The sequence below is a fragment of the Saccostrea echinata genome, unplaced genomic scaffold (assembly GCF_033153115.1).
Source record: "Saccostrea echinata isolate AGI-Se365-2 ecotype Australia unplaced genomic scaffold, CSIRO_AGI_Sech_v1 ptg000050l, whole genome shotgun sequence".
Lineage (NCBI taxonomy): Eukaryota > Metazoa > Mollusca > Bivalvia > Ostreida > Ostreidae > Saccostrea > Saccostrea echinata.
The window spans coordinates 2,991,458-3,013,614 of NW_026889799.1; positions in this window are offsets into that span (position 1 = coordinate 2,991,458).

The following is a 22,157-nucleotide window of genomic DNA, read 5'->3' on the forward strand; positions in this document are numbered from 1 at the left end:
ACTGCGACACGGGACCTCAGTTTATACAGTTTCATCCGAAGGACCTGTTTCCTCGTCCCATAGTGGGATTCGAACCCGCGACGAAAGGATAAACTTTTTACTCCGCAACTCTAGAGCAGACGCTCTTACCACTGCGACACGCCGGCGACATTCAGTTACAACCTGAGTATTTATGCAGTTCCATGCTGAATGAACTTAAGCTTTTCTTTACACGAGTAAGAATTTCTTTCGGAAGTACTCCTAGGGCGATATTCAAACAGATTTTTTAGAAAAATCATATCGAGAGTTCTTGCACAGATACATTTTAATTGAAAATGAAGTTCATCCTCTGTACTCTCTTCAAATCACAAAGACAACAGATTATCTCTGGAATTGGCCCCATACAACTATACGACCAGGCAGTCTCGATGCTCAATGGGAGAATCCAACACCAAAAACTAGGCTGAATCGAATTCACATGGCTTTATTAGTGGAACAGAAAACAGAAACAATGTCAACTACAACTACCGCCAACAAATAATTCTCAATTGTGTTAATTACTTGGCAAACATATTTATTAGTATCAGAGATTGCACGCAACACCATTCCCAGATATCTATACAGCTAGTATATTAGAACTTAATTTGGGTTTGACCTCTGACGAGCGGCAGACCCTGGAACATTCCCAAAATGTGCCCGAATCACCGATTCAGGTGTCAGGTCCTCTTCCGTCGGCACAAGTGGTGCCGGGTGGCAACCATTATTTACACGTTGATGCAGTTGAATAGATATTAGCAATATCTATAAGCATATGAAGTTTGATAAAAATATCTTGAGTGTTTTGTTTGAAACTGAGCTTTGAACTGAGCTCGACGAAAGGACACACGGAAAAACAGAAGACGGACATACCAAACTCTATATGACCCGGCCATATTCATGGCGGGGCATAAAAAAACTTATTCAAAAAGAGGGTGTTGCAATTCTTTTGTTATTTTCCCTAAATGTGTAGCAGATTAAAAGAAGAATTTTAACTTACTGAAAACGATGTTAATTTTTTTTCAGACACAACGGTATATACAGCAAAATGTAGAACAATATTTGGAAGCTGCATATTGACATCCAATTTGCCATTAAATGAAGTGTAAATTAGTCACACAGCAAAATATATCAGATTTTCTGTTTTTTGAATAGGGAATCCTCGTTGTTCTGAAAAATTGCCTCCTTGAAACAACATTTAGATATATGCACAAAGAGGCAGGAATTTTCTTCAAAACTTCCGATTTTTGTTTCAAAGATGCATTTTTTTTTTTAAAAAACACAAAAATTGAATAAAAATTATTATCCATACGAAATGCAAAATGTGTACATAAAATAACGCAAGGAAAAATACTGTCTGAAATGGTCTAGTGGTTATGCTGGTGGACTCTTAATGAATTATTTTATCTGAGAATGGGTTCGAATCCTGGAATGGGTCGTTTTTGCATATTTTTTCTTAACTTTTTTCATATATGGAAGTGTAATAAAATATCTATTTTAGGAGAGCGAGGGACAGAGAGAGAGAGAGAATGTCAAGAAATTAATGAGTAATATATATTTTAAACGCATGCAGTTTTAAATTGTCTTCCTTGATACTGTGACCTAAGACAAATGACATAATGCTATTATTTAGTTGAACGGCGATGTCTTGGAAAATAAAGTATTGTTTTAAATAATATATTTTTACACAGTTTACTCATTTTGATTCATTTTTGGTCTGTTATATAGTGGCCAAGATTTGATTTGAAACAAATGGAATCTCTTGGATGTAGCATAAACAGTGTGATTATGGGACACAGTTTTATTTATTAAAAAATTGTTTACGGACGTTGCCTACCGTATATCTTTCAAAATGCTGTGCAAGATGCACTGGCCATTGCATGTGCTTTTTATTGTTCAAATCTTACTCGTACAAAACGGCGATATTGACACATGCATGTAGAAAGAAATAAAATAAAAAAAATAAAAAAGGTTACCGTTCATTAAAAGCTCGCCAGTCGGTTCCTATGTTAGGAAAAACTATGCATGAAATAAACGTAAAATGTGAAGTGTTTTGCTATATATCAAGCTTGAAATACCCGCCGTAAACACAGTCATCTACGTAGCCTTTTTCTATATTAAGAAATATCTCGTCAGGCGTCGTGGGTATTTAAATGTCCTTCTCGATATAGGGAATAATCGCGAGTTTCTGCAACACCCTCTTTAAATTTACCCCCCCCCCCCCTCCTTCCCGGAGTCAAGATTTCAACAAACTTGATTCTATATATATTACCTGTGGATGCTTTCATATTAATATGATTAATCATGGTTTTGCTGTACTTGTCAATAAGAAAATTTTTCCTATATATTCCCGTATAAAACTTTGGTCCCGCAATGTAACCCCACCCTAACCTATAGGATCATGATTTGTACAAACTTGAATATAAACTGCTTGAGAAATTTTCATATCAATTTGACTAATCATGGTCTTGTTGTTCTTAAGAAGAAGCATTTTGAAGATTTTTTCCTTTAACTCCCATGAAAAACTTTGATCCCTTATTGTGGCCCAACCCTACCTCCTGGGGTCATGATTTGAAGAAAAAAAAACTTGAATTTACGCTATCTGAGGATTTTTTTTAATTTTTTACATCAATATGACTAATAATGCCCTAAATGTTTTGGAGAAGATTTATGAAGTTTTCCCCCTGCATATTTCTGTGTAAATCTTTGGATCCCCCAATGTGGCCCCGCCCTATCCCAGGGGGTCTTGATTTTGAACCAATTTGAATCTACATTTTCATAAAAGTTTCAACTTCTTTTGGTTAAGTGGTTCTTAAGAAGAAGATATGAAAAGATCGAAATAGACGAATTTCACATTTACGAAAGTTATTTCCCTTTTCGGGGTTAATCTGGGGTCAACCGACGTAAGACACAGTTTTTCCTCTATAACATTACCAACACCAATAAAAAAAATCAGTAAATGGTGTTTAGACTTTGATCATTTGGGTGGGGGTGTAACAAGGCGGACAAATCAAATGCAATAAACTGAATGTATCCATTCAATTCAAGGGACAATTAAACCTGCTCGTAAAGTATCATTCTTGTATTATTCAACAGTCTACTTATTTTATCGTTCCTCGCGAGAATCGTGTGCTATGCTGTATTAAAAAAAGAATGTTTCAATGTTTATATACGGGGATAAGCTAGAAAAAAACTTAACGAGTCAACTGCAAAAAAAGAAAGAAAGAAAAGTTTTCAGACTTTATTAATGAGGGACATAACGGTATAATTTTGATCTGATTGTATTATGTTGCATATAATAGCAAAATTCTTAAAGGGGAAAGGGTACTGGCCTCCATGTCTAACCCAGTTATAACTTGTCTCATGTAATACACAGGTACTTGTTTCTGTAGTAAAGTTTCATCCCATAGTATAATAATGGGTTAAAAATTTATTACAGAAACAAGTGCCAATGATGTAATACCATACATCTTGACGACTTGAACTCGGACAGATCAGTAGCTATCAAGTTGGAGAAGGTATCAAATCATTCCAAATTTTCAGAGTTATTAAATTGTATGTAATATAGTAAGGAAAAATGAACTTGCCATCCCTACACTTTAGGGAACATGAACCCTTCGTAAGCTGGTTGAGGAGAATAACCAAGCCCCCCCCCCCCCCATCTATTTTTTTTTCACGGCTGGAGAAAAAAGTATCATTGTTGTATTATTCACCTGCTTACATTATTTGCTCCTCGCAAGAATCATATTCTGGACTCTATTTTTAAAAGTGTTCTGTGTAAATGTATACCTACGAGTCATTTTATATGTAATTGAGAATTATGTCGGATAAATAACATTTCAGCAACCTTTTGGCCACATTCTCGCAGCCAATGTTTTTGTCAAAAGTTTTCGGTGATTTGCATTGATGTCTACAAGTTTTTAGTTTAAACGTTTCCTTTCATTTCTCGGAAAATTTCCTTGATTGGCGAAGAATGTAGCTTGTGAAAATGTATAGTCAAAAGTTTTATTTGTCTCCTGAATCTGAAAGAACACAATTCTACCAAGGAAGGAATTTCTACTGAGTTGAACAGTAAAATAAAACAAAGTAGCTTTTTTGTATTGAAAAGACACATATAACAACATGTACATGTAGTGTGTAATAAACATGTAGCTGGTCTATAGGATGCAGTTACAGTACGGAAATGGGACGCAACTGAACAAACAAAAAAGAAAAGTCTACATTCATTCAAGAAAAACATTAACGTAATTTCGATTTTGGGTCTGATTATATTGTGTAGTATATAACGGCAAAATTAATAGGAAGGGATGGGGGATGGGGGGGGGGGTTCCATGTCTTCCCCAGTTATTACGGGCCTGATTTGATACAATTATTTTTGACGACTTATTCATCTGAGCTAGGCCGCACAATAGCGATCAAGCGGTGGAAGGTGTCAAAGTAGTCCAGCCCCGCCCCTATTTTTCAGAGTTATTTAATTGTATGTAATATAGTTAGCAAAGATGAACTTGCCAGCCCCTTCCCCAACCTGTCCCTTTCCTTTGGGAAACATGGACGGACCCCTCGTACATTTAAGCTGGCGAGGGAGAATTACACAAGCATGACTAGCCCCCCCCCCCCCCCCCCCCCACACACACACACACACAGATAGGTTTTTTCACGTCTGGTGAGAGTTGGGATTTTTTTTCTTTTTTCTTGGTTTATTCCCGTCTAGAATGAGTTGGGATTTTTTGGGGGAATGGGGGGTGGGGGTGGGGGGTGGGGGGTTAATAAATATCCGAGTCGGAGACATAGGGATCAGATACATTTTTTCACGTCTTGAATGAGTTGGGATTTTTTTTGGTCAAAAAATATCCGAGTCTGAGAAAGAGGGTGATTTATCCCCCTTTGAGAATTTATTAGTATGTCCCCTTCCCTGCCCTAAGAAAAAAAAATCTTGGTTCACCCTTGACATTTTAAACACACTACCGAGCCCCCAAGAAAAAAAAAAGTATAGTTTACTTCATAAACTCTTATTTCTTCACATTAATACAAGTAATGTACAAATATAACATCCAAATACGATTTAAATTATGGACTTATAACTCCCAAGATTTTGTGGTAGTGATTTTTTTTTGAGGGGGGGGGGGGGGTGTCACAAACAAATTAAACTTTTTATACAGGTTACAGATTGATATACCAAAGAAAAAATGTGTTCATTTTCAAATCGGGAAACTGAGAAAGATATCCTCATAAGAAAATTCTTAATTATACAATGAATAATAATAATATTTAATTATTTCTTTGATTTATTTGTTTTAATTTTAAGATGACGAGGAATACATGTATGAGTTTGATTATATTGTGTAGTATATAATGGCAAAATTAATAGGAAGGTGGGGTTGGGGGTTGGTATCCATGTATCCCCCAGTTCTTACGGGCCTGATATCATTCCATTATTTTCAAGGACTTGAACTTCAGTAGCTATCAAGCGGTGGAAAGTGTCAAAGTAGTCCAGCCCCACCCCCTATTTTTCAGGGTTATTAAATTGTACGAAATATAGTTAGCAAAGATGAACTTGCCACCCCCTCTCCACACCCACACCCTCCTTTCGGAAACCAGACGGACCCTCTTAAACTGGTCGAGGAGAATCACACAAGCATGACAAGCCCCCCCCCCCCCCACACACACACACAGATATGTTTTTATTCACTTGTTGGGAGAGTTGGGAATTTCAAGTTTTTGGTCAAATAATATCCGAGTCGGACAAATAGGGTGATAATTTATCTCCCTGTGGGAACTTATTAGTATGTCCTCCTCCCTGCCCTAATCAAAATTCATGGTTCACCTTGACATTTCAAACACACTTCCTAGCCCCCAAAACATAAATCTAGCTACATCATAAACTCTTTCACATTGCTTCAAGTATTATACAAATATAACATCTATATACGATTTAAACCATAGACTTATTACTCTCGGGATTTAGTGATGATGTTTTTTTTTTTTTTGGGAGGGGGGGGGGGGTCACAAACACATTAAACTTTTTATACAGGTTAGAGATTGATATATCAAAGAAAATATCTGTAATAATATTCTCAATGTATTCCGAAATCATGTATATGTTGTGTTTATTTTCGAATCGGGATCGAGATCCCTCCGATTCAGATTCGTGTCATATTCATTTTCAGATTCGGATTCCTTTCATATTCAGAAACATCTCCACCAGAAGAACTGTAATTGCATTTTACCGTGCTCCACTTTTTACAGCAATGCCAATAAACTTTTCTTGATGAAATTTGAGATGACAGGTCTGGTAGTCTTCAGTGTTTAGATGCATTGAATGAATAAAGCACTGAACCGGAGAGGTGCTTTACGCAGGAGCAGTAACTTATTTTATACTTAAAGTGTAATAATTATTTCATTTTCCTCTTCTAGTGTAGAATCCATTTGAGGAAAGTTAGAAAATAAACTTAACTTAAACATAAAAAAAGTATATTTTTTAGTACAGTATTTTATTTCAAATATCTTCTTCCCATATGGAGAAATGGCGTTCGTTCTTCTCATTTACATATCGGCCATATTGGAGCTATAATGGCGACAGATTCCATAAAGGTTTATATAGAGAACGAACAAAAACCCACAGATATTTATATACTAACTATTTCGGATAAAGTTCTTCCGCCGATGTTTAGATTTTTCTAAATATCTTCTACCGGAAATGATAATTTGTTGATGCCAAAGTGAAAGTTGCGACCGCCTTTTTGATTTGAAATTCCGAAGCGAGAGTATAATGTTCTAATGAAGGAAAGAACACAGAATTAATGTCTTTATCATTTTTGGTGATAAAATGTAAGTATTTATTACAAGTTGACAGAGTTCTTCCGCCGATTAATAGGTGCAGAAGAATGCCTATTTTTTAGAAAATACAGATGATTTATAATTTCATAAAGAGTTACGACCGCCTTTTTAATCTGAAAACGGCAATTTCTTGCATCAGTGTGACCTACCTATTACCAAAAAAAAAAAAAAATGGTTTCATGAGTTGTCAACTGTTAATAACCCAAAATTCTGCCCAAATAACTATGATGGAGGCTTAAAAAAACAAAACAAACTGTGCTTGCTGGTTTTAATATAAAAAAATTAAAGAAAGGGAATATTTTGAGTTTATGCAGGATCTTATGAATATTAATGAAAAGTAAATCACGTGGGAGCAACCTCATGAAAAAACTGTACATCATTTCTCCATATGCACTGTTATGTAACACATTGTATAAAAAGCTTGTTCTTTCATTGGGAGCCTTATGACCGTGCAAAATGTATATTTTGCACATTCGTAAATGTTTTCTATTTTCAGCTTGCTTATAATTTTATATATATATTACATACGCAATCTTATGAAATTCTTCTTGATAGAGCGCAAATAAATGTTTATAAAAATTCTTAACTGTAACAATGAAATAGTAAATCAAAGTATTAATATTACTTATGGGTAAATACTTATAAGATGGTGAGGACTGATGGACAATGCATTTCAAGATCAACAGAGTGTTTGACACTAATTGAGTTAAAGCGTTTAGGTAACAATTAGAGGATTAACGCAGGTGAAATAATGGGCGTTAACCTTTAGCGATGGTCAGTCTTGAGTAATAAAGATTGACAGTGATTGGATAGATGTAACTAATTACTTTATGATTGGGAATGTCAATCAAAGTAAAATAAATGTTTTATAAAATGTCAGTTAAGTAGAGGGGTTAGAGAAAGAAACAAAGCTAGAAAGAGAGACATTTAGGTTAAGAAGTGTCCGTAAAAAACCGTAACGTTCACCTCATTGTCATAAGGTTTGTCTGTCCGTTTATTTAAGTAATATAGCCAATTTCCCCACACATATATTGTACGGAGTGAAGAGTAACTGATTCCCCAAATTGTTATATTTTATTAACTTCAATAAATGTGGAAAATATTGCGAGTGTTGAGCCAATTCCCTAGTAGTCCCCAAGGTGGAGAGACACCACAAATCGGGCGGTTATAGCATGACGGATCACTTCCAATGTCATATCGTGCTTCTAAGGCTATATACAAGAAATTTGATTTCTCTAAAATGCTTTTTTTAAATATGTAACTTTATAGGGTACAAATATCTTTTTTTTTTTCAATACAATTTCGTACACTTCAAAGGACCTTGAATAATATCGAGATGCATGAAATTAATATTTAACAACGGCTCTCAATTCAACACTCAATCCAAATCGAATTAAGAAAGCGAGACACACATGAATCCTATTCCATTTATAGCAGTGTTTACTAAGCATATTATCGTTTAGAAAGAAATTTCAAACCTCACCGAATTGGAAGCATTTGGAAGAAGTTTGGAAGCATTTTGAATTCTACCGTAAAATGATTTTTAAAAAAGATATTGACACACCAAATAACCATTACATTACATAAAATCACGTTGCCTTTATCTACCTAGAATGACGCTATCTCTATTATTATAGAATGTATATCGATTGATTTTGAACACGGCTCATAAAGTGTTTGGTCGCTCCGTGATCGGGAGGTCGTGAGTTCGAATCTCGGCCGCGACAGACCTAAGTCAATAAAAAATAGGTAGCAACTGTTCCTTCGCCATGCGCTCGGCACTTTGAAGTGAAAGTTGCGGGTACTTCGGATGAGACCTTAAAAACCGAGGCCCCGGTTCACGGCAGGCGTTGGCACGATAAAGATCCCTCACTGCTCAATGGCCCTGAGTGCCGAGTAAAGGTCAAAATTTGAAGCCCTTCACCGGTATATGGTGACGTCTCTATATGAGTGAACAATTCTCGAATGGGACGTAAAACAATATACAATCAATCAATCAATCAATCAATCATAAATCGTTTGGAGTTAAGAGGGAAACATTACGTGCAAGTTCATTCAAACTATTTTCTTAGCATTAACTTTGCTGGATATTCCTGAACATAACTTATGATCCTGTTAATAAGAAATAAAATCGTTTACGAAATTTACTAAGTACATGCATGAATACCAAAGTTTTATTTCCTTACAATTTTAACTCTGTAAAAAAGAAGATAGTTAATTTTTCTTTTCTTTTCAAAGGTTTAACCAATTTGATTTCATGTCTCTCATCCCATTTAAAAAAAAAAAAAATGACATTTTTTATGTTTTTCCAAAGAAAATATTTCCTGAAGGAAAATGATGTGGCCATACTTTTTTGTATAACAACATTTCCGTGTTCAAATTTGTTCTTTAATTTAAAGAAGATGGGGGTACTTGACGTGCGATCTGCAGGAATCATGAGTACGAAACATTTATGGTTTAAACGTCAACGATTAGGTCTGCTGACCAGGAGTGGACAGACTTTACAAGGTTAGCACATAGGAAAATGTTTAGATTTACATTGATATAGCTTTCAAATTTGAAATATTTTAGTCCACTTATGTTAATAGTTACAATAACACAGTGATACTTCACATAAATAATAAACACCTAATATGTTGACGGTGCGACCGTTGGGGCGAGCGCATTGTTCACTTCATTTTAAGATCCGCCTCTTCAAACCGCATGAGACATTTGGAACGTCTAGACTGTGACGTCACATGACGTATGTTAGCTGCATTTCCATAAACAATGTTTAAAAAGTGCACATATTTTAACAAAGAACGTTTAATCTACTATCTGCATTTAATATCCATTAAATTAAGTTGAGTTTATTTTTTGTGAAATTTTAGTTGTTGCTACCGCGTGAATGAAGTTAGCAGCGAGAACAAGAAGCGATGTATTGTGGGTCAGAATTACTGCGGAAAAAAATTCTATTGAATGAATGTGCAGTAGTCCGAATTTTCTCTTCGCCCAGGCGTTGTCGTTAGAGCTCGCAGTGACGAGCGGCACTTCGCGCCGCTCGCTGCGCTCGCTATTAAGATAATAGGATATGATAAATGAAATGAAGTTTCAGCACCCCGTGCAACTGAACCAAATTTATCTATTTTAAAACTTAAAAATCAGTAAATAAAATTCACTTGATTGTTTGTATATAAAATAAATTGCTCCATGCGAGGATCGAACCAAAAACTTCTTGACGCTTTAGTGCGCTGGACTGGTAACGCATACAACAGACCTATCTTCGCTTCACAAACACTAAGGAATTTCAAATGACAAAGAAGCAACGCATTTACACATTAGTATTTTTTGGAAAAAGTTATTTTTTATAGTCTCTGGATCTTCTCTCCATTTTTTCCAAATGTTGATGCGTGTAACATATAAATAATAAAGTATAACAATGACAAATAGCACAGTTCTGAGCATGAGTGACAGACGGCTTAGATAGAATAACTCATGACATGTTGAGTACATTGATTAAATTGACGCGTTTTGGGTTACATAGTAATTAGCATGATATAAGTTTGTCGTGATGTTTAAAGTAATTACAGATAATTAAAAGTATATTTCAAAGTCAGCTTAAAGATGTCACTAGAATTGTTTTTATCAAAAAGCACACCGTGATAATTCCCTCTCGCTTCGAAAAATGAGACGTCCTCGTCTCAAGAATCACCAGGAATTGAGATGCGGAGCACTGGATTGTGGGTTCCAGGAACGCTTGGTCGGCGTAGGGAACGGTAGGAATTGATGTTGCTTGGTAATACGTTTGGTTGATTTTATTGGTGTTCGTTATTGGTGTTCGTTCGTTGTTCGATTTTGGATGATTTGCAATTTTGAAATGCAATTATGAAGGGCGGATGTCATCATTTGAAGATTTGAAGATTTTCACATTTCCTCGTTAGTTCATTAATATTTGTCTTTAAGGTCTTGTTTTTATTCTTTATTGGAGTTAGTTGGATGGTATGACCTGTTGATTTTAATGAATTGCAAATATCTTGAAGTCAGAACTTAGGTCTTGGAATGGTAAAGATTTCACTAACTACAATCTATCATAATAGTCCTTTATTCTACTTGAATCCCCGCACCGTTTGCTTACAGACTTCACTGCATGAAAATTTGGCTTTACAAAACAAGTAAAGATAATGTAAATTTATTATTTACAATGCCTTTAATTGGCTTTTCTGAAAAAAGTCAAAGTTGGAAAAGGTAACCTTTACATTAACTTTACATGCACTTAAATATGATGTAATGTCCCACATTGTCTTGACTTTACAAAAAAGTAAAGTTAATATTTACAAACATTAAACACAGTATTTGGGGTACATTAAATCTGATAATTACAAATATTAAATTTAATTAAATAACATCTTTAATAGCCACAAAAGTTAATTACTGTTTTCCATTCTTTTGAATAAAGCTTGTGCATATGATAAATAAGCTTTTCCTTCCAAATTGAAACTGCAAAACAAGTCTGGACATCATACTTAATATACAAAGTAACAACAGATTGACTTTAACTTTGTTTATTACTATACCAAACATTTTTATACAAACATATCATCAAAAACATCAAATTTCTTGACAGTATCTGATGTTAATAGTCTATCCTGCAAATATAATCCCATACACATTTAATTAAATAATATAAGTATCCAGGACAGAGTACATTTCACCATAATCCTTTTCAAACATGTCATTTTGTTTTATAAAGAACCAATTGTTCATCCTTGAATTTAAAGATTTGAATTGACATGAAACTGTGCTCCACTTTCTTGTTACTGGACATGCGTTTCTGTGGAAATCAACAACTGTCCAAATATATAATTTTGTCACATATATATTCCTTTTCAGAGTCCAAAACTTTTATTCTCATGCAGGCAGTCTTCTATTGTTTTCCTTAAAAGAAGAAAAAAATATATATTTTCAGTGACATGAATATGAATATTTTCATAGGCATCTGTGTTATAAATTCAAATAAACTGTGATATCAGTATTCACAGTTTCATGAATAATGAAAATTGAAACAAGATGCAACCATATTAATACATGTAGATAAAAAATATTTTGAACCATTAATGTCAGCCTTTATTTTTACCAAAATGACAATGTTAATCTTTTTAAAGAAGACAGATACAAACAGATGAACATGTTGCTATTAACTTATTTTATGATATAAATGGACTGGGCTACTAGCCCTTATCTTACCCCTAAGATAAAAATTTAATAACTCTGTAATTTCTTTGTTTATCATTACCTAATTTTTCTTTTGAAAGGATTATTTACAAAATATACTAATGTAGGAGTAATATAAGATTTCTCGTGACCCTCTGTAGCTAAGATACTTTTGCAGAGTTGGAAAATGTTTGTCTTACTTGCAAGATAATTTGTGAAAAAGTACTGGCATCAGTATCTATGGATAATTACTGAACACATATAATTAACTCCATTTTCCTTCTTAGTCATCAGGTAACAAAAAGTGCTTATAGAGCTATAGTATGATATTCAAGTTATGGTTTAGGATATATGTACCTTTCTCCCAGTAGCATGTTGCTGCTCATGAATTATTTCCTGATCTTGGAATTGTAAAAGTTGACAGGTCCCTCATTTTGAAGATAACATGCTATAATGGAATTTATACTTTGATAAACATTTCATACATCTGGATAAATATAGTCAATGTTTTGATAAATACTTTTGAGTTTGAAGCATACCAAAGAATGGTTTTAAAAATACACAATGCAATCACAGTTAATAGTTATGAATTGCCGAACACCCTAAGGCTTATGTTTGTTTTCTTCACAATTAAAGAATACTTTAGGTCTAAGCAACACTTACCATCTATAAGATTTAACTCTTGACCTCTTCTCAAATGTTTCTTCTTCATGAAAGATATGTCAATAAGGTGTTAACTCTCTCACAGTAAGCTGAGTAGCTGGAGCCTGGAAAAAGTAATAACACATTTTTTGAAAACAGAAATGTATAATTATACTGACTCCTGAACAAGTCAAGCAATTGATAATGTAAATAATTGTTTAAGTAACATTTTTATGATACTATTTATTGATTTTTTTTTTAAAACTAATACGTACAAGTACCGTCAAAAAAACATTGGTATCCCTTGGTCTGGTAAATCATACATTGTTGTCATCCATGACTTTCTTCAAGAACCTGCATAATTGATTTCACTGGTCCTGCTTTTGAAAAATGGACATGGTTTAGAATACAAAATAATATCTATAAAATATAACCTAACTTGTCCTCTATTAAGAACATTGCACCTACCCTGGCTTCTATATTTTTTTTCTAGCACTAATGTAAACAGCTAAACATTCTGAAAATGTGACCTAGAATTGTTTTTCTTGGTCTTGTTTAATCCATGATCATTTACAGAAAAAAAAAATGGAACATTATCCCCAATTTATCAAGTTACTTATCTAAAACACATATTCAGAGTAGTTTTTCCTTACTTTCATCAGTTTCAATGTTTCACAATGTGTGCTGAAAACAGAAGGAAAACGTAAACAAACCTGCAGTGCATGCCAGCCCGGGAGCTCGAGCAGTTTTCCAAGCAATAACCTCCTTAAATCTTCTGGTAGATGAAAAGGTATCAATTCAACTGATCATTGGTTGCATATTTTCGTCAAAAATACCAGAAAATACGATGAGACCCGCTCAACTAGATTTGAAATGATTGGCTATTCATTCGAATACACAGTACCATATTTGGGTTACTGTTAAATGTAGATCGTTCGTTTTGAATTCGAGAAGACTTGGATGAAGAGGATTACACAATACTGAGGTGGAAAACATCTGTATATATGATAAAATATATTTCAGTATTTTAAAGTAAAGGTTGTCAAATGAACGGGACATATTACTGATATTACCTCTTATAAACAAAACTAATAAGCGTATGACTTATTCAGGGCATTTGCAATGTATGGGAACCAGTCTACAAGGCAACAAAATTCCGCCAACGCGGCCAAGAATAAACAAAGATTGCGGGATGTTATTTACGTGTTTCACTCGACACTGACTGAAAGGTAATGAAAATGTGCTTATTTGTTGTATATACACTGTAACTGTTTCTGTCTTTCAAGATTTTGAACAACTTCGTTTAACATTTAGACGAAACATCTAGCATCTGCATCTAGGGGAGGGAGGGAAGAAGAGGGGTCACCTCTTAATTTGTTGCATCTACTATATAGTGGTGGTATCAGTGTCAGGATATTATAAATTAAAATGGAAAAAATCATAATAAAAATTTTGTTATAGATTTAGGACAGCTAAATAAAGGGGCGACTATTTTTTGTTTGATGCGGGGGGGGGGGTTAAAAATATATTAACCTCAAAAATGTTTAAAAGATAATCTCATCTCAACTGAAAAAAAATTATTAATAATCTTTCCTTGTCTGATGCCATTATTCCCTTTACCTCACTGAAATAAGTTTCTGAGTCAGTTTATTGTTTTTCCTTTTGCAGTGGCAATGGGGGGGGGGGGGGAGGTCAAACTTTGTTCATTTAAGATAAACATGAATAATCTGTCCCTGATTATTAAGGAAATCAAATATTCTGTTCATCACTGACTGGAAAATAATTAATCTGACTTAGCTGTCAAAAAAAATTACCTTTTCACAATTTTAAATTTATCTTTTGTAGAAACAAAGAGTGGAGAGCTAATGCATGGTGCTAAGTATGGAACACTGTGGAAAGGTCTCTTGTGGTTTGGTTGTGCCAGAGACAAATGTACATTATTTCCATGTTGGGTAATGTCCTTAAGAATGGAAATTTTTTTCAAATACAAGGGACATGACTTTTTCATACATTATCCAGGGATTTATCAGTACCTCCTCAGGGGCTGAAATTCGGCCCCATTCCCAATTGAAAAAGAGTTCAGTTTTTCCCAGTTTGGCAGTATTTTTTCCCAATTGGTGAAGAATGCTTTTATATTTAATTATCTTGGAAAAACAAAGAGTAAAATTGTCAGATTGTCTGTAATTTTCATCTACTTAACTCATTTAGCAAAGCTACAGTCATAACACGTTTAAATACACTGTAAAAACATCGCCAACTCTTAACCCGAATTTCCTCTGTATTTCTGATATTGGTGATATTGTGTAATTGTATAGATTTTGTTAAGTTATTTCCACCTACTCAAATGATCTACTAGTGAATGGTTAGGACTGTAGGCATTATTTCAGGTAGAAAAATATATTTTCAATGTTTTAATACATATTAAAAGAGGACTTTGAGAAAATGTGTGCGTAGTATAATTTTTTGCAGGAGGTTCCACTTGTACTACCTTAAGTTGTATAGGTAAATACTTTATACTCAATGAATGAAGTCAATTTTTACTTTTATTAGTCTTTTATTCATAATTGATCTTGTATGATGAAGTTGGATCGTATCTAATTGTCTGTTTGATTGCCCATATTAGAGTTTATGCTGAAATGTTAAATGAATTACACTTGAATACATGAATTAAGCAACATTTTAAATTTTTCCCAATTTCATCAAATAGCCGATAATTTTTTCTCAATTCCCATAAAATGGCGTTTCCCAAAATAGGCTGATAAATCCCTGTTATCACTGTACAGAGATCAAAATATTTCTAAACATTGTTAGATACTCACTACATTATTCCATCTTCAGAAAAGTATTTAAATTATTTTCTCACATTTTTTAAAGAGACCAGTATGGTGAAGAGATTTTTTAAAATTTTAATTTTGAATTTGGATATTATACAGGTCAGAAGTCTTGGTACACTTTGGGTGAGTGGCAGTTGGGAAGATGGATGACCTTCAGATAGTTTGAGATGAAGTTCTTTTAAATGATTGAAAGTGATCATCATAGAATCAACTCCATTATGAAGATAAATTATGATCAAGTCAGGTGAGGAAATGACTTCAATGTGTTATCACATTGTGTAAATGAATCTTCATTATTAAGATCTTTTACATTTTATTTTTATATTTGAACTTGTTTTTCTATTATTCTAAACTTCCAAAAATAAAATTAGAGTAGTTAAAGCACGCTACAAACATTTAAAGTATCTTGGCAAGTTTTCAAGGTTATTGCAGAAGTGCTTTAATTTCAAAAGATAACTAATTAATGCAAACCCGGAAAAGAAATGGATGTTATTCTCTATAATTTCGAAGATTATGTTTATTATTAGCACTCCTTTTGTCCAACACCTGAGAGATCTGAGTACCCAGCCTACTATTGAATTAATTGGTGACCAAGAAAAGATGACAGAGAGGGGAATCAAATGTGGATGCCATCGTGATCAAGAATATATACACTGACTAGAAAATATCTGAAAATATATAGATGAACATTCAAGCATTTATAATAATGAAATTTATTCAGCAAGAGAGTTTTTGCACAAGTTTAATTTTCAGTAAAATTGTGTATATTGTGCACCGAGGAACTTAGTATGTAACTCATTATGATTATCCATTTCTTTAGAGGATTTATTTGGAGTATATTTAAATAATCATTATCTTCTAGGAAAGAGCACACAAAACTTTTCTCTCTGTGCAAAGCATGACACGCATGCATACACTCCAGCATTTACCACAACCACAGTTACATATTTTCCAGGGCGTGTGAAGTTGAGCACATACATGAAAATGTGTGAAGCTGGACACATATGCAAACACACAAGCATCTACGCGGCTAGGATAAGGCTGTCCGGAGAATGTCACAGTGTACCAGCCGCAATTACTTCTCTGAACTACCTAGATATGACGTCATAATGGCTTATGACGTCAAGTCACTGCAAATTTGAGCAGACATGACGGGGAAAGTGTCATAACTTTTACATTCCTTTCACATCACATGTAGATTTTTTTTACGTTGATGTTTAATTCATGTGTCTGGATTGTTGTTTTAAGGCTGTTATGATGGTGAATATTTGCAGTATGATATCGTTATTCCTTTTTCTTGTCTAACATGTACGTGTTCAAACAATTACAAAAAAGAACGTGAAACGCTCCCCCTTACGCGTCTGTAGACAGAGTGAGAATTTATCAATCGTGTATATATTAGACTGGCACAAGTGAATAATAAGGATTAATTGAAGATATTCTGTGTGAATCTACTAGAGAAATATGTCCTCTAACTGAATTTTGCTGGGGGATTGTATGTAATTTATGATATTTTGTATAAATTGCGATGAAGGGTGGAAAATGATCCTTTGTATGTGGGTAAGTTGATTTTCTCGTGAAATATTTTCTTAAGAAATAAATTTCAGACTTGCCCCCAGCACTTTATATATACCCAAGAATATGTTTAATTGATTTATGTAACAAGCCGTTCACAATAATTTTGTTTTTCACTTGTGCCGATGCGATTTTTGTGCAACATTTAAGAAAATTTATAAGTGTCCATCACGTGATCAACACAGTCATGTGACATCACAGAAATGCTTTATTATAATGCCTTATTCAACTCTCTTTACAAATTAACTGTGTATGTATACATAGATTACAAATTGAAATCAAAACATAGCTCAAAATAAGATAGTATATATCTAATGCATATTAAGCCTTCGGACAGCCTTAACATAGCTGCGTATCACAACCAATTACATATTTTCCAAGGCGTGTGAAGTCGAGCACATACATGAAAATGTGTGAAGCTGGACACATATGCAAACACACAAGCATCTATCACAACCAATTACATATTTTCCAAGGCGTGTGAAGTCGAGCACATACATGAAAATGTGTGAAGCTGGACACATATGCAAACACACAAGCATCTATCACAACCAATTACATATTTTCCAAGGCGTGTGAAGTCGAGCACATACATGAAAATGTGTGAAGCTGGACACATATGCAAACACACAAGCATCTATCACAACCAGTTACATATTTTCCAAGGCGTGTGAAGTCGAGCACATACATGAAAATGTGTGAAGCTGGACACATATGCAAACACACAAGCATCTATCACAACCAATTACATATTTTCCAAGGCGTGTGAAGTCGAGCACATACATGAAAATGTGTGAAGCTGGACACATATGCAAACACACAAGCATCTACCACAACCAATTACATATTTTCCAAGGCGTGTGAAGTCGGGCACATACATGAAAATGTGTGAAGCTGGACACATATGCAAACACACAAGCATCTACCACAACCAATTACATATTTTCCAAGGCGTGTGAAGTCGAGCACATACATGAAAATGTGTGAAGCTGGACACATATGCAAACACACAAGCATCTATCACAACCAATTACATATTTTCCAAGGCGTGTGAAGTCGAGCACATACATGAAAATGTGTGAAGCTGGACACATATGCAAACACACAAGCATCTACCACAACCAAATACATATTTTCCAAGGCGTGTGAAGTCGAGCACATACATGAAAATGTGTGAAGCTGGACACATATGCAAACACACAAGCATCTATCACAACCATTTACATATTTTCCAAGACGAGTGAAGTCGAGCACATACATGAAAATGTGTGAAGCTGGACACATATGCAAACACTCAAGCATCTACCACAACCAGTTACATATTTTCCAAGGCGTGTGAAGATGAACACCTACCACAGACACAATACAAGTAACATTTAGTCCAAAGTATAAAGTCAAGCTCGAACAGGCTCACTGTGTGAAGCTGGACACATGCATTTACTTATGCATCTTGCAAAACTACATCTGAACCTATATTCTAAAGGGTGTTTAAGCAATTTTGTTTATTTTGTGAATATGTAAATTGCACCATTATGCTTACAAGATGTCAGCATTATTAACCTGTACATAAATATTCATTAGACAGCCTTTAATAGTTTAAGTTGGAAATACTAGTACTTTGCCTGATTTATGTTGTGTAGTTTCTCGTCAGTGATCTTGAGTAATAACTGAGTATGGCATTTTTAGTTCCATTTAAGCTGCAAAGTTTTAACACATGTACATCCACCATAAGGGATAAATAATATTGTATTGTATTTTAACCTTTTTAATTTTATTCTTTGTCATTTTATTGCCTGTTCAAGTAAAAGATGTAATCTTGTAACTGTTTTCGTAGATATTTATGAAGCAGAAATTATAACAGAAAAGGTTTCAATATATCTACACTAAAAGCAAATAAAAAAGAGTCCTCCATCTATCAGATATCAGCAAATCAGATAAGTTAAAGGTTAAGTGGAATTTAAAGGTTATTATATCTATATTCTGGTATCTGATACCATTTTTACATTTTTGATTGTCCATCTACAGTATACAAAAATAGTATAAATTTTTATATTTTGTAGATGACAATCTCTAATACTAAATACAACTGGAAATTGATATAACGCTTGAAAATTTGTGTATTTTTAGTAAGACCGAGTTTAACAAAAATGGCCTGGGGGTATCACAATAGACACATCAGATACCTATTTATTTTAAAAGTCAAAAACCATTTGTTGAAATCTTAAGTAGAGTGTATTAAACAAAGGCCAGTATTTAAATAAGGATTCAAAAAAGATTCATATATATATATATATATATATATATATATATATATATATATATATATATATATATATATATATATATATATATATATATATATATATATATATCAACTTCAATGCAGCATTAAAGGTGAAAGGTTAAATTTAATTACCTTTTCGTTTAAGTAAAGGTTACCTTTTCAGCTTTACTTTTTGTAAAGTTAATACAAAGATGACCTTGCTTTTTAGAGCACCTTTAGTGAGATTTACTTTGCAAGTAAAGTTTTGTAAAGGTGTTTTTTCAAGCAGTGCTTAGTCTGCAGATAAAGCATACTCTTCCTTTGCGTCTCCGCAACAGCAGCACTCTTCGGACTGTATTTGACAGCAGTCCAAGAAATACACATACCTGCAGTAGAATCGTATTTTACTGACTTGTTGTCAGACGATTCTACGGACGGGTTTCCCGGGATTGTCTTCAAGCAGGCCCGTTCTGACCCCTGGGCTTGATCTTTTTTGATTGATGAATTATCGATGGACGCCACTGAAAATGTATTCCTTTGGGAGGAACGGTAAGGTGTGGTCGCGGAAAAGAAATAGACTTAAGCATGATGACCAGGTTTTCCGCACACGGAACACTCCGAACGTGTAGCTGGACACGTGAAAAGGTGGCCGTGGCAGAAGGCTTTCCCGCACTTATAGCACCTTGGACTGGATCTAGGTGTAGAGAAAATTTGTGCTGGTCCTGGTGTGATCCAAGGACTCGAAAGACAACGACGCTGGAAAGATGGTGGGGTGGAGCGGTAAAGTCCTTTTCTCCGGGTTTGCATGATGTTGTTGAAGTTGAAGTCGATGACCGTCTTGGAGAAACTCGCTTAGTTGCTGGTACTCAGGATCAAACTACTACAAAATATATGCAGCAGTCCCGGGTGTTATACCCTTAGGATATCTCCAAATTATCACCGGGAAAAATAAGTGTAGAAACTTTCCGGCAACAATGAAACACAAAAATACTAACGATGGAATAGCTTTTAATTATAACGTAGGTTGGTAGGGCGAATTCTGGAAATCCCAAAATTACACCTGAACAATCCGAAGACTGGGATTTCATTGAATACTGATTAACAATGATGCATGTAATAAATAAATAATAAAATATAACAATGACAATTAGCACAATTCTGAACATGAGTGACAGATGGCTTAAATAGAATAACGCATGACCTTTTGAGTAAATTGATTAAATTGACGCGTTTTAAGTTACATAGTAATTAACATAATTAAAGTTTTTCGTGATGTTTTAAGTAATTACAGATAATTAAAAGTACATTTCAAAGTCTGCTAAAACATGTCGATACAATTGCTTTTATCCCAAAATCACACTGTGATAGAAACGCCAAGATTTTTGAAATAAAAAAAAAAATAAAAACATAGTTGTTATGACCAGTTAAAGGGAATTTTCATTACAACTTCAATAGGTCAAAACAAGCCCAGCAGTTTTTGAACTAATTTCATTTTAATTTCTGAGTATCTATTTGAAATAAATTCTAAAAGTATTTTCAGAATTGCAAAATTGGGACTCGACCTCAGGATATTCAATACGATGTGAGATGTCATTTTGGTACCAAGTGTGCATACTGATACAAAATGTTGTTTAAGCGCAAAATCATATCCTATTTTCATAAATAATTTCCGCATTCAATGCTGATTTATTTTCAAGTGAATGATGTTTTGTACTTCTTTGTGAAAAAAAGGTAATTAAAGTTGAAATATTACAAGTAGCCACATGGATATCTTAGCGATACCAAAGTCACATTTAAGTATACACTTGTTACAAAATTAGAAATATAAAAACTCTAATAAATGCATTTTCATTATATATGTAATTAAACGTCTTGTAATCTTGAATGTTATAGAATCCACTGGTACCTGTATACGAGGAGGATACTGTGATATATGCATAAATGGACCAAAGGCAAAAAGTAAAATGCTTGTATATATATATATATATATATATATATATATATATATATATATATATATATATATATATATATATATATATATATATATATATATATATATATATATATATATATACGCAGCTCTGTTAAGGCTGCATAAAGGGGGCGGGGCCTAATTTATACGGGAAAAGTTTACTGTGACATCACACAAATATAGCAATTCCTCACAATAACAGAAAATGAAATAATTTGCGAATCTAAACTTCATAAGAGTAATGAACTACATCAAAACTTACCACTGCATTCATTTTTGTCGCTAGTTAAATCCCACACAGCAAGATATAAACAAGTCGCTGATCGCAATGCACTTGTCGACATGACGTCATCATGGTAAAGTTTGACGCATTTTATGTGCAGTGAGAGGCGGATCAAGTAATTTTTTCACAGTGAAAAATGCATTTTATTATTAAACAGAATATTATTCGAAAATCTTAGGTAGACCATTAATACAAATCTTAAACGTTTGTTTAGTGCCATTATTTAAAATATATCGAGAGAATGTATTGAATTAATTCTACCGTGTTTTTGTCTACAGGGTTGCATGTTTCACGCCGAGGTGTCTCATTAAATCGACTTTTCGCAAGGGCATACACTTAATAGATCTTGACCATTTTTTGAATACACATAATGGACATATTCCTTAACTCGAAAAGTGCTGCTGCTTTTCTGAAATCGATAACATAACGTAATAAATATATAAAATACTTGGTAAAGGTCACACATATTTCGACATTAGCAAGATAACTTGAAATTTAAACTAATAAAATGCGAATTCTATTTAAAGCAGCAACACTTTCCTT